Source organism: Triticum urartu, chromosome 3A (assembly GCF_056163025.1).
Source record: "Triticum urartu cultivar PI428250 chromosome 3A, HENAU_Tu73, whole genome shotgun sequence".
Classification (NCBI taxonomy): Eukaryota; Viridiplantae; Streptophyta; class Magnoliopsida; order Poales; family Poaceae; genus Triticum; species Triticum urartu.
In genome coordinates, this window is record NC_141875.1 from 366,965,364 (window position 1) to 366,979,725 (window position 14,362).

Here is a 14,362-nt window from a genome sequence, read left to right on the forward strand (position 1 = left end):
GCTCACAGAATGATGAACTCTTTGCCACCCCTCCAGATGTGGGTGGTGAAGAAAAAGAACTAATCTCTTATACAGGGTCAGGTCTCCAGACGGACTTAAATGTATGAAGAATTTGCTGGAGACCTGAATATGCTTGAAAGGACGCAAGCTAATCATGAAGAAATGAATATTCATTTCTCACGTCTTTATACTGCTATTTCTGTTGTACTGTTTGATGAAATTCAATCTGATGAATTTGATGTCATATTCTTCACTAATTAAGTATATGAGTTCGTAAGATGCACAAATTCATCTGCAGGCTGATCAACCCAAAGCCACTGAGTCCTCGACATTGGATGTACAAATCACATGACCGGTGACAAGAACTTATTGATGGACACTGCTTTATCTCCATCGCATCTCAAGCATATCACCTATGCTGAAAAAGGCAAAAGCAAGGTATTGGGTCTAGGTAGAGTTGCATCTCAAAGGATCGACACATGGACAAAGTCATGCTTGTCGAGTCCTTGGGATTCAACCACATGTTTGTCTCAATGCTTTGTGATCTTGATATGGTTGTTGTCTTTGGCAAGTTTCGTTGTGTTGTGATCATGGAAGCTAACAATTCCAAAGTCTTCAAAGGCTTTAGGAGAGGAGACTTGTATATTGTTGATTTCTCTACAGGACCACAACCTGCCACGTGTCTACTGGCAAAAGCTTCAGAAGGCTGGTTATGGCATCGACGACTAGGTCATGCTGGCATGAGTAACTTGCACACACTCGCGAAGAAGAAGCACATCATTGGCATCGAGGGTGTCAAATTCCTCAAGGACCATCTGTGTGGAGCTTGTGAAGCTAGAAATATGACCAAGTCCAAGCATCCCTCAAAGACTATCATGACTACCACTCGTCCATTTGAATCTCTTCGGCCCTACTCATTATGCCACATTCACTAATGCTGCATCTTTATATGGCTTTGTTATTGTTGATGACTATTCTCGTTACACATGGGTGCATATCATCAATTACAAAACTGAAGTGCAGGAAGTCTTCAAACGATTTTCTTCGAGGGCTTCAACAAACTTCGTTGTGAAGATCAAGCACACTAGAAGTGACAATGGGACCGAGTTCAAGAATACTAGTCTTGATGACTATATTGATGAACTTGGTATTACTCATGATTTATCTGCTCCTTATACTCCTCAGCAAAATGGCGTCATGGAGCGCAAGAACAAGACTCTTGTTGAGATGGATCACACTATGCTTGAGGAATACAAGATGCCTCCTCGCTTCTGGCCTGAGGCAATTGATACTGCATGCCACATCATCAACAGGGTATATCTTCACAAATTCTTCAAAAAGACCTCATATGAACTCCTCACTGACAAGAAACCAAATGTGAGTTATTTCAAAGTCTTCGGTGCTAAATGTTGGATTATAGATCCTCATTACAATTCAAAATTTGCACCGAAAGCACATGAAGATTTTATGCTTGGTTACGGAAAGGACTCGCGCACCTACAGAGTCTTCAACACCGTACACCACAAGGTTATTGAAACTGTAGATTTGCGGTTCGATGATACTAATGGCTGGCAAAGAGAGCACCTACCTCCTATGCTATATGAAATGGCATTTGAGGAATCAATTAAGTTCAAGGCTACCGAGGATGTCATACCTACTATGGGAGTCCTGGATTAGGGGGTCTCCGGACAACTGGACTATATCCATTGGCCGGACTGTTAGACTATGAAGATACGGGATTGAAGACTTTGTCTCGTGTCCGGATGGGACTCTACTTGGCGTGGAAGGCAAGCTAGGCAATACAGACATGTGTATCTCCTCCTTTATAATCGACCTTGTGTAACCCTAACCTCTCTGGTGTCTATATAAACCAGAGGGTTTTAGTCCGTAGGACAAGATACAATCATACCATAGGCTAGCTTCTAAGGTTTAGCCTCTCCGATCTCGTGGTAGATCTACTCTTGTACTACCCAATATTAATCAAGCAGGACGTAGGGTTTTACCTCCATCAAGAGGGCCCAAACCTGGGTAAAACATTGTGTCCCCTGCCTCCTGTTACCATGCGCCTTAGACGCATAGTTCGGGACCCCCTACCCGAGATCCGCCGGTTTTGACACCGACATTGGTGCTTTCATTGAGAGTTCCTCTGTGTCGTCGCCGTTAGGCTTGATGGCTCCTACTATCATCGATAGCGATGCAGTCCAGGGTGAGACTTTTCTCCCCGGACAGATCTTCGTGTTCGGTGGCTTTGCACTGCGGGCCAATTCGCTTGGCCATCTGGAGCAGATTGAAAGTTACGCCCCTGGCCACCAGGTCAGGTTTGGAAGCTTAAACTACATGGCCGATATCCGTGGAGACTTGATCTTCGACGGATTCGAGCCTCTGCCTTGTGCGTCATGCGGTCACGACGAGTACGATTTAGCTCTACCATCGGACAGTGCTCAGGAGATCGCACAGGCAGCCGCTCTGACCCTCAATTCGGAGCCAGTTGCGTCGTCCATGGACGGGTGGATGGACCCCGCCACGGAGGCCTTACCCTCAGCGGCGATTGAGCCAAACATCGACCTTACCTTGCACGAGAGCCGTGTTGTTAAACTGCCGGATCCTTCTCCGGCCACGGACTCCAAACCGCCTGCGCCCGTTCCTATCGAATCTGATTGGGCGCTGATCATGGAGTTTACCTCCGCGGATATTTTTCAGCACTCTCCCTTTGGCGACATACTGAACTCATTAAGGTCTCTCTCCCTGTCAGGAGGATCCTGGCCGAACTATGTCCGGCAGGACTGGGATGCGGACGACGAAGAAATTCGCTGCCCACCCACCACCCACTTAGTAGCCACTGTCGATGACTTAACCGACATGCTCGACTTCGACTCCGAAGACATCAACGGTATGGACGACGATGCGGGAGACAAAGAGGAACCACTGCCCATGGGGCACTGGACAGCCACCTCATCATACAATATATACATGGTGGATACACCCAAAGAAGGCAATGGCGGCGAGATAGCGGAGGATAACCCCTCCGAGAAGCAACCCAAGCGCCGACGTCAGCGGCGCCGCTCTAAGTCCCGCCAAAGAAACAGTGGCGATACGGGCACAGGAGATAATAATACTCCGGATAGTGCCGAAGACAACAACAATCCCCTCCAGCAAGATTTAGAGCAGAAGGATGGAGGAGCCAGCCCTCCTGAGAGAGCGGCAGATGGAGAGGAGGAGGAGGATAATTACATGCCCCCCTCTGAAGACGAGGCAAGCCTCGGCGACGACAAATTCATTATGCCAGAGGATCCCGTCGAACAAGAGCGCTTCAAACGCCGGCTTATAGCCACGACAAATAGCCTTAAGAAAAAGCAGCAGCAGCCTCAAGCTGATCAGGATCTGCTAGCTGACAGATGGACTGAAGTCCTCACGGCCGAGGAATATAAACTCAAGCGCCCCTCCAAGAGTTACCCAAAGTGCAGGTTGCTACCCCGGCTGGAGGAAGAAGCGTATGACGCGGCTGATAGGCCACCTTGTGGCCGCGATAGAGAGGCATTCCAGCCAAAAACTTAGCCTGCACCCTGACACCATTCAAATAAAAAGGCATGGGGAGATACGCCATACCTGCGAGACATATTGGAGGACAAAGCAAAGCATGCAAGATCGATCTACAGATCACGAGGGTGCGCCACTCTGCAAGACGATAAACGTCACGCTGGATACAGTAAAAGCAAATCCGGTCGGGCCGAACACAGCGGGCAAGACCCATTCGAGCTGCGTCGTGATATAGCCCAATACAAAGGCGCAGCACACCCCTTATGCTTCACAGACGAAGTAATGGATCATCAAATCCCAGAAGGTTTCAAACATGTAAATATTGAATCATACGACGGCACAACAGATCCCGCGGTATGGATCGAGGATTTCCTCCTCCACATCCACATGGCCCGCGGTGATGACTTACACGCCATCAAATACCTCCCACTAAAGCTCAAGGGACCAGCATGGCATTGGCTTAACAGCTTGCCAGCAGAGTCCATTAGCTGTTGGGAAGATCTGGAAGCCGCATTCCTCGACAACTTTCAGGGCACTTATGTGCGGCCACCAGATGCCGATGACTTGAGCCACATAATTCAGCAGCCAGAAGAATCGGCCAGGCAATTCTGGACTCGGTTCCTAACAAAGAAAAATCAAATCGTTGACTGTCCGGATGCAAAGGCCCTAGCAGCTTTCAAACACAACATCCGTGATGAATGGCTAGCCCGGCACCTTGGTCAAGAAAAGCCAAAATCTATGGGAGCCCTCACGACACTCATGACCCGCTTTTATGCGGGAGAAGACAGCTGGCTGGCTCGCAGTAATAACATATCAAAGAACCATGGTACTTCGGATACCAAGGACGGCAATAGCAGGTCACGTCGCAACAAACATAAGCGCCACATTAACAGCGATAATAACGAGGATACGGCAGGCAATGCCGGATTCAAAGGCTCTAAACCCGGTCAGCGGAAAAAGCCATTCAAACAAAGTACGCCGGGTCCGTCCAGCTTGGACCGTATACTCGATCGCTCGTGTCAAATACAAGGCACCCCAGACAAGCCAGCCAATCACACCAACAGGGATTGTTGGGTGTTCAAGCAGGCCGGCAAGTTAATTGCCGAAAACAAGGACAATGGGCCACATAGCGATGACGAGGAGGAGCCCCAGCAGCCACACACCGGAGGAAGGTTTCCCCCACAAGTGCGGACGGTGAACATGATATACGCAACCCACATCCCCAAGAGGGAGCGGAAGCGTGCGCTCAGGGACGTATATGCGCTGGAGCCAGTCACCCCAAAGTTGAACCCATGGTCCTCCTATCCGATCACTTTCGATCGCAGGGACCATCCCACTAGTATCCGTCATGGCGGATTCGCCGCACTGGTTCTGGACCCAATCATTGACGGATTTCACCTCACTCGAGTCCTTATGGATGGCGGCAGTAGCCTGAACCTGCTTTATCAAGACACAATGCGCAAAATGGGTATAGACCCCTCAAGGATCAAACCCACAAAAACGACCTTTAAAGGCGTCATTCCAGGCGTAGAGGCCCATTGCACAGGCTCAATGACACTGGAAGTGGTCTTCGGATCCCCGGATAACTTCTGAAGTGAAGAGTTAATCTTCGATATAGTCCCGTTCCGCAGTGGTTATCATTCACTGCTCGAGCGAACCGCATTTGTGAGATTCAATGCGGTACCGCATTACGCATACCTCAAGCTCAAGATGCCAGGACCTCGCGGGGTTATTACAGTCAATGGAAACACAGAGCGCTCTCTCCGAACGGAGGAGCACACCGCGGCCCTCGCAGCAGAAGCGCAAAGCAGCCTCTCAAGGAAATCCACCGGTTCGGCGTTTCAAGACCCGGACACCTTCAAGCGCGCTCGGAGCAATCGGCAACTAGACAGCCTGGCGTGATCTGAGCTCGCGTAGCAATGCGGCCCCCACCCCAGTCCCAGCCAAACAGCGAAACTCGTGCCACGCATACATAATTACACATTAAAAATACTATGGGCACAGGTGGGGAGGGGGGGCACAACTGCGGCACGCCCCAAGACGCAACTTAAACCGCACTAGGGGCTTCCTGTTTGGTTATTTTTCTCCTTTTCAGGATCTTAATCTCTGGAAACCCGGTCCCAGCAGCACTATTGCCGAACACATGATGCAGCAAACAAGGAGGCAGAAAGCCACGTCACACCACGGAATTCCCAGGTGGATTACAATAACGAGTGAAATATTTGATTTAATACTATTCCTCAGCTTGCCCTTGGAAGGGACATAGTCCTACTCTTTGCTTATCACACTATCTGTATCTTTCTGCTTTAATGCACCTTTTTGAATAAACAATGCATAACATCACGACTATTATTGCATTCTTGTTATATATATATATGTGTGTGTGTGTTCATTAGCGACGCCTTGCAACCGTACACTTTGGTACGGCCAATACACCAGGAGCTTACGTACCCCAAAATATGGTGTGAAAAGTCCGAACACTTTCACAAGTGCGGCACCCCGAACTTATAGCATTATATGCATCAGCTCCGAATCATGTCTTTGGTCAAATGTTGGGTTTGCCCGGCTCCTATGTTTTGGTACCTTATGTTCCGCTCTATCGGCTAAGGTAGCGCTAGGAGAACTACTGCGATTGTGCCCCAGTTCTGCTGGGCTTAGCACCTCAATAGAGAAAGCTAAAACTGACTGTCATGATAAGGTGAGAGACTGGTCGCTGTTCGGCGAGGTTTTTGAGTCCCTAAAGACTTATGCCGCTTAGAGCGAGGGGCCGGCCCTGTCCGGCTTAAAGGCGTGTATCGCGCCCCGAATTCGGCCTTCCGAATACCAGGGGCTTTGCCGAAATTTAAAATTATAGAATTCTATGGCTAAGTGAGAGTGATAAAGCATTATTAGTTCGGTTGCCTTGTTCGTTGTGCTGAGCACCTCCCTCGAAGGACCCAAACATGGGAACAAGAGTGCTCAGGTTTATCCCGAACACCCCAGCACTCGTGGCATGGGGGCAAAAGCCGAGGACTAGCCATCTCTTAGATTGGATAAAAAGCCAAACAGAAGGTAATATTTTAAATTCACACAAGCGTTGCATAGCGCATATGAAACAAGTTTTCACCATACAGGATCACACGAGCAAGTTTACTCAAATATTACATCCTTTGAACATTCGTCCGCTACAAGATGGGCACCCTTCAGGACACCCTCATAATAAATTTTGGGGGTGCGATGCTCCTTGCCCTGCGGCGGTCCTTCCTTGATCAGCTTCACGGCGTCTAGCTTGGCCCACTGCACCTTCACACGGGCGAAAGCCCGGCGTGCACCTTCAATGCAGACAGACCGCTTGATGACCTACAGCCGTGGGCAGGCATCCACAAGCCGCCTCACCAGGTCGAAGCAGCTGTTCGGAAGGGCGTCACCAGGCCACAGCCGGACTATAAGGCCCTTCATGGCCTGTTCGGCCGCCTTGTGCAGCTCGACCAACTGCTTTAGCTGGTCGCTCAGAGGCATCAGGTGTTCGGTCCCAGTATACTGAGACCAGAACAGCTTCTCTGTTGAGCTTCCCTCCTCGGCCTGGTAAAACTGCGCGGCATTCGACACGCTGCGGGGCAAATCTGCGAATGCTCCTGGAGAGCTCCGAATTCGGGTAAGTAATCGGTAATTTACTTTTACATGCTTGATCTGCATATAGAATGCCTTACCCGCCGCTATCTTCTTCATTGTGTCGATCTCCTGGAGGGCCTTTTGGGCTTCGGCCTTGGCACTTTTTGCGCTCTCGAGGGCCGCGACAAGCTCAGACTCCCGCGTCTTCGAGTCAAGCTCCAACGCCTCGTGCTTCGTCACGAGAGCCTGGAGCTCTTGATGCACCTCGCCCACCCGAGCCTCTTGCTTTTCTCGCTCAGTGCGCTCCTTGGCCGCTTTGTCTTTGGCCTCGGACAACGCTTGCTTTAGCGTCGCCACTTTGGTCGTGGCCCCTGGCAAATTCATGATGATCCTGTCATTTTGCAATCGCACTCTTTTTATACATATCCACATACTAGGTACTACTTACCTTTGTTCTCCTCGAGCTGCCTCTTGGCAAGGCCGAGCTCGTCCTGGATCCTTTAAGGTCCTGCTTCAGTACGGCGACCTACGCAGTCAGTACGGCGGACTCCAGCAGCGAAGCCTGCATATGCATATTGACATACTCATATTAGACTCCTGCGATATTGTTTGATCCTCTGTTCGGCTTTTCTTTGTGACCACCGAACAGAGCATCAGGGGCTACTGTCTATGCGGTAATATTTTCCTATATTTTAAACACTTACCTCAAAGCCTGTTAGAAGGCTAGCATAGGCTTCAGTCAATCCGCTCTTGGCGGAGTGAAACTTCTGGATCACCGCACTCATGATAGTGCGGTGCTCCTCGTCGATGGAAGCGCTGCGAAGCGCTTCCAGCAGATTGTCCGGCGCCTCTAGATGGACAGAGGTCACCGGTACGGGTGTCTCGCCCCTCTTAGAAGGAGGCTGCCCGCCCGAGTCCGGAACCAATGGAGGTCCCGATGCGGTGTTCGGCTGAGGGCCAAACTCGGAGCTCTCAGGGGCCTTGCCCTCTCGGCTCCCGGAGTCCGGGAGGCTGCCTTGAGGCGCCTCCGGGACTGTCTCCCTCGACCCGGTGCCTCGTGAGATAGCACCTCAGCGTCGTCCGCAGGATGAGGGGAGGTGGCGGTCGGGACTGGATCGCTATCCATATCCGATGAACCTAAGGAGCCGTCCGATGATACATCGATACGGGCTCGGGGCGGCCTGCATAATCATATTTCGGTGTTAGGTGAAGTAGTGTGACAAAGGAATACTATGACTTACTCTGGTATTCGAATACTTATGACTTCCCTAGGGGCTTGGCCCTGGGCAGCCACTCGTCTTCGCCGTCGGCGGCGGTGGTAGAGTAGTCTGGAAGGAGAGTTCTCCCCTTCTTGGACCCTTCGGCCTTCCCAGTTGGGGCGGCCTTCCTTTTCTTGTCTCCCCCGTCTGTAGGGGGAGCATCTTCTTCTGCCTGCTCGTCTTCGGGGGAGGATTGCGCCGTAGAGTCCTCGGACGGTGAGTCCGACGATGCCTAACGTCGGGAACTCTTTCGGGTTCCCTTGGCCTTCTTGGTCTTCTCTGGCACCGTATAAGGAGCCGGAGTCAGCATCTTCGCTAGAAGAGCGTCTGCAGGGACTTCGAGCAAAGGAGCCGAATAGTCGATTTGTCCGGCCGTCCCTTGCCTGTCCTGTCAAAGGTACGGGAGTTTAGATCCCGCATGGAGTCAATCTATAAAAATAAGTATCATGTGAGAGGTAAAGCAGCTTACCGCACTGGCTTGGCGCTTCGCGCTGAATCCGCGATCCTCAGTAATGGGAGGGGGACCTCGGTGCTCTTGAATAGCACCCTCTAGGCATCTTCGTGAGTTGTGTCGAAGAGCCTGTTCAGAGTTCGGTGCTGCGCCGGGTCGAACTCCCACAAGTTGAAGTCCCGTTGTTGGCACGGGAGGATCCGGCGGTGGAGCATGACCTGGACTACGTAGATGAGCTTGAGCTTCTTGTTCACCATGTTTTGAATACATGTTTGGAGTCCGGTTAGCTCTCCTGGACTACCCCAGGACATGCCCTTCTCTTGCCAGGAGGTGAGCCGTGTGGGGAAGCCAGATCGGAACTCGGGGGCCGCTACCCATGTAGGGTCATGCGGCTCGGTGATGTAGTACCACCCCGATTGCCACCCCTTTATGGTGTCCACGAAGGAGCCCTCGAGCCATGTGATGTTGGGCATCTTGCCCACCATGGCACCTCCGCACTCCGCTTGGCGGCCGCTCACTACCTTCGGCTTGGCATTGAAAGTCTTCAGCCATAAGCCGAAGTGGGGCTTGATGCGGAGGAAAGCCTCACACACGATGATAAACGCCGAGATATTGAGGATAAAGTTTGGGGCCAGATCGTGGAAATACAGGCCGTAGTAGAACATGAGACCCCGAACAAATGGGTGGAGAGGAAATCCCAGTCCGCGGAGGAAATGGGTGAGGAACACTACCCTCTCATGGGGCTTGGGGGTGGGGATGAGCTGCCCCTCCTCTCGGAGCCGGTGCGCGATGCCGTCGGGCAAGTATCCGGCTCTCCTCAGCTTCTTGACGTGTCCCTCTGTGACGGAGGAGACCATCCACCTGCCTCCCGCTCCGGACATGGTTGGAGAAGTTCGAGGTGGGAAATGCGAACTTGGGCGCTGGAGCTCGAGTGTGCGAAGGTGGATGAGCAAAGGAGGAAGAAGGCATGGATGAAAAGGTAAATCCTTATCCCTTTATATGGGCGGACAAAACTATGCGTCCCCACTAGCCTGGTAAAACTCGCTTGTCCCCCAAGCGTCGTAATCGATGGCGCGGTTGGGTTACCCACACCCGTATTGATGAGAATCCCGTGATAAGGGGACATGATCTCTGCTTTGACAAGATGTGTCAAAAAACTGCCTCGCGTTATGTGCGGGGCTATTTAAAGGAAACGGTTCGAATAATCACCGGGCCGTGACATAATGTCATGTTGCCAAAATAAGTCAGCAAATTGGATTTGTGGAAATATTATTCTCTCTACGGTGGTATGTGGAACTTATTTTGCAGGGTCGGACACTATCCTTATATTCAAATTCTTCCGTGGTATATTCGGAGGAGGAACCCGCCTTGCAATGCCGAAGACAATACTGCGTGCCGGACTCATCGTCATTGAAAGTCTGGTTCAGGGGCTACTGTGGGAGTCCTGGATTAGGGGGTCTTCGGACAACTGGACTATATCCATTGGCCGAACTGTTAGACTATGAAGATACAGGATTGAAGACTTCGTCTCGTGTCCGGATGGGACTCTACTTGGCGTGGAAGGCAAGCTAGGCAATACGGACATGTGTATCTCCTCCTTTGTAACCGACCTTGTGTAACCCTAACCTCTCCGGTGTCTATATAAACCGGAGGGTTTTAGTCCGTAGGACAAGATACAATCATACCATAGGCTAACTTCTAGGGTTTAGCCTCTCCGATCTCATGGTAGATCTACTCTTGTACTACCCATATCATCAATATTAATCAAGCAGGACGTAGGGTTTTACCTCCATCAAGAGGGCCCGAACCTGGGTAAAACATTGTGTCCCCTGCCTCCTATTACCATGCGCCTTAGACGCACAGTTCGGGACCCCCTACCCGAGATCCACCGGTTTTGACACCGACACCTACCGAAGAAGCTGCTGAAGAAGTCATTCCAGAACATGAAGAAATCATGCTGGTGTACCTGAGGGAAATGGCTCTGAAGAATATGCTGAGCCCACTCAACGTCATCAACCCGCTCATCCTCGTGTCGCAAATGAAGTGCAGATTGAGAAAATCATCAACGACATCAAAGCACCAGGTCCTATCACACGCTCAAGGGCTTCTCATTTGTCTAACTTTTGTGGGCACTTTGCTTTTGTCTCTATCACAGAGCCCACCAAAGTAGATGAGGCATTTCTGGAGCCTGAGTGGATTTAGGCGATGCAAGAGGAATTACATCAATTCGAGCTCAACAATGTCTGGGAACTTGTCAAGCATCCAGACCCACGCAAGCACAATATTTCGGTACCAAATGGATCTACCACAACAAGCAAGATGAAAATGGGCTTCTGGTGAGGAATAAGGCTCGTCTTGTAGCTCAAGGCTACACACAGGTTGAAGGAATTGATTTTGATGAAATTTTTGCACCTGTTGCTAGACTTGAGGCTATTCACATATTGCTTGCTTATGCTAACCATCATAATATCATCTTATATCAAATGGATGTGAAAAGTGCATTCCTCAATGGTAAGCTTGAGGAAGAAGTATATGTTGCTCAACCCCTAGTTTTTGAACATCCTAAGCATCCTGACCAAGTCTCCAGACTCAATAAGGCCCTCTATGGCCTCAAGCAGGCCCCTCGGTTGTGGCATGATACTTTGAAGGAATTCCTCATGAAGAAAGGCTTCAAACCCGATTCACTTGACCCAACTCTTTTCACCAAAACCTATGATGATAAATTATTCGTGTGCCAAATATATGTTGATGATATTATCTTTGGCTGCACTAACCAACATTACAGTGACAAATTTGCATATATGATGAGTGAGGAATATCAACTGTCTATGATGGGAGAATTGAAATTCTTCTCAGGTCTTCAAATTCATCAATAACGCAACGGCATCTTCATATCTCAAGAGAAATACCTCAAGAATGTATTGAGGAAATTCGGCATGCAAGATTGCAAAGGCGTCAAAATCCCTATGCCCACAAATGGCCATCTATGCACCGATGAAAATGGTATAGACTTTGATCAAAAGGTATACCACTCCATGATTGGCTCTTTATTATATCTACGTGCATCTAGGCCAGATATTATGCTTAGTGTTTGCATGTGTGCTCGTTTTCAAGCTACACCAAAGGAATCATACCATGAGGCTGTGAAGCATATTCTTCGATATCTAACTCACACTTCAACACTTGGATTATGGTATCCCAAGGGCTCGGCTTTTGATCTCATTGGATATTCCAACTCTGACTATGCTGGTGATCGAGTGGATCGCAAGTCAACATCAGGCACATGCCATTTCCTCAGACGATCCTTAGTATGTTGGTCCTCAAAGAAGTAGAACTGTGTATCACTCTCTACTGCTGAAGCTGAGTACATTGCTGCTGGTTCGTGTTGTGCTCAATTGCTATGGATGAAGCAAACCCTCAAGGACTACGGCATCAATGTAAAGAATGTGCCACTCTTCTGTGACAATGAGAGTGCCATCAAGATTGCTCATAACCCAATTTAGCGCTCGAGGACAATGCACATCCAGATTTGTCATCATTTTCTTCGTGATCATGTGTTGAAGGGCGACATCTCTATTGAGCATGTGAAGACTGAAGAACAGCTAGCCGATATCTTCACAAAGCCCTTGGATGAGAAGAGATTTAGCAAGTTGCGGTGTGAGATAAATATCTTAGAATCTTTGAATGTTCTTTGAAAAGGACACCCATCCTAACACTTATGCAAATTGATGACTTAGATGTGCAATACACGAAGTAACATTTTCTTCAATCAATGAAGACTAACCCTCTAAGTGTGAAGAAATTAACGAAGAATTTGATTCTCAGAGCCCTACGACAATTATACGCGGCGTCTGAAGTCATCATTCTTATACGGTGGGTCACGCCACCAACAAAAGTTGAAAATCTTCGATTTGAGTTTTTCTTCATTTTTGAAATTTCTCAGTTGTTCAAATTCTTCAACTTCGCAAAGTCTTCACTCTTTCTGACTGTGTTCTTCATTCACTATATATATATAGCCGGTCTATTCTGATAATATTATCAGAATAGTTATTCTGATAACACTTCCGCACTGCATGCTCAATGCGAGGGCACTACACTTTCTTTACTAAGAGCACTGCATTACAGAGACTAGTGAACTTCGCGTCGGAAAAAACTGCGCGTAGTGTTTTTTCGGTACTATTTTCGCTCTAATTTTTTAACCGTTTATCGGAACGAGGCGTGTAATATACCATTGGAAAGCTACGGATTAGGCGCAACTTCTCCATGTTGAACACTTTTCGAGATTCTCCGCGGTTTAAGAGCAGTTTCAAAAACGGTGCGGCCCACAAAGAGTGTTAGCTAGCGTTTTTCCGCGTTTTTTTCTAAACCGCTTGTCGGAATGAGGCAAATGATACACCGTTGGATAGATATCATTGAGGCGCATCTTTTTCATAATTATTGTTTTCTCTAATTCGTTACGGTTTAAGAGCAGTTTCAAATTTACTAAATCGCGAAATTCTACTTTTTTTGAAATTTTTGCAATTTTCGATACTGTTTTCGCTCTAGTTTTTGAACCGTTTGTTGAAACGAGGCGTACAATATGTCATTGGAAAGCTATGGACAAGGTGCAACTTTCATATGTAGAAATGGTTTTGAGATTCCTTACAGTTTTAAGTTAATTTTGAAAATCGTGTGGCGGACGACGAGAGGCAGCGGTCGTTTTTTGAGAAATTTTTACAAACCGATTGTCGAAACGATTCAAATGATATGCCGTTGGAAAGATATCGACGAGACGCAACTTTTTCATGTAGAACACTCTCTCTAATTCCTTACGGTTTAGGAGCAGTTTTAAATTTACTGAAATGCGGACACTCTGTTTTTCGCAACACCCAAATCGACATGGGTACTTCATCCGACTGAAAACCGCACTGCATCGGACGAAAAACTGCACTGCATCAGACGTGTTAGAGAACTGCATGGTTTCTTTTTTGTGGGACGTAAATTTTTGAAGACGAGGAAGAAAACCGCACTGTTTTTAGACTGAAAACCGCACTGCATTAGACGAACTAGCGGACTGCATGATTTCTTTTTTGTGGAACGTAAATTTTTGAAGACAAGGAAGAAAACCGCACTGCATCAAACTAAAAACTGTATTGCACCAAACGGGGCAAGCGAACTTCATGTTTTCTTTTGTTTAGACGTAAATTTTCGAAGACGAGGAAGTGGACCGCACTTCACGTCAGGTGTAAGTGAACCTCAACACTATCGAGAAGTGGCACTAAAACGACGAGTGAACCGCATCGGACAGGAAACCGCATTGCATCAAACTAAAAATCGCACTGCATAAAACGGGCAGGCGAACTTCATGATTTCTTTTATTTAGACATAAATTTTTGAAGACGAGGAAGTGGACCGCACTTCACGTCAGGAGTAAGTGAACCTCAACACTATCGAGAAGTGAACCACATTACTTTTATTTATTATTTTCCAACATTTTTCTACACACATTAGGAGTAAGTGAACCGCGACACTACCAAAAGTAAAC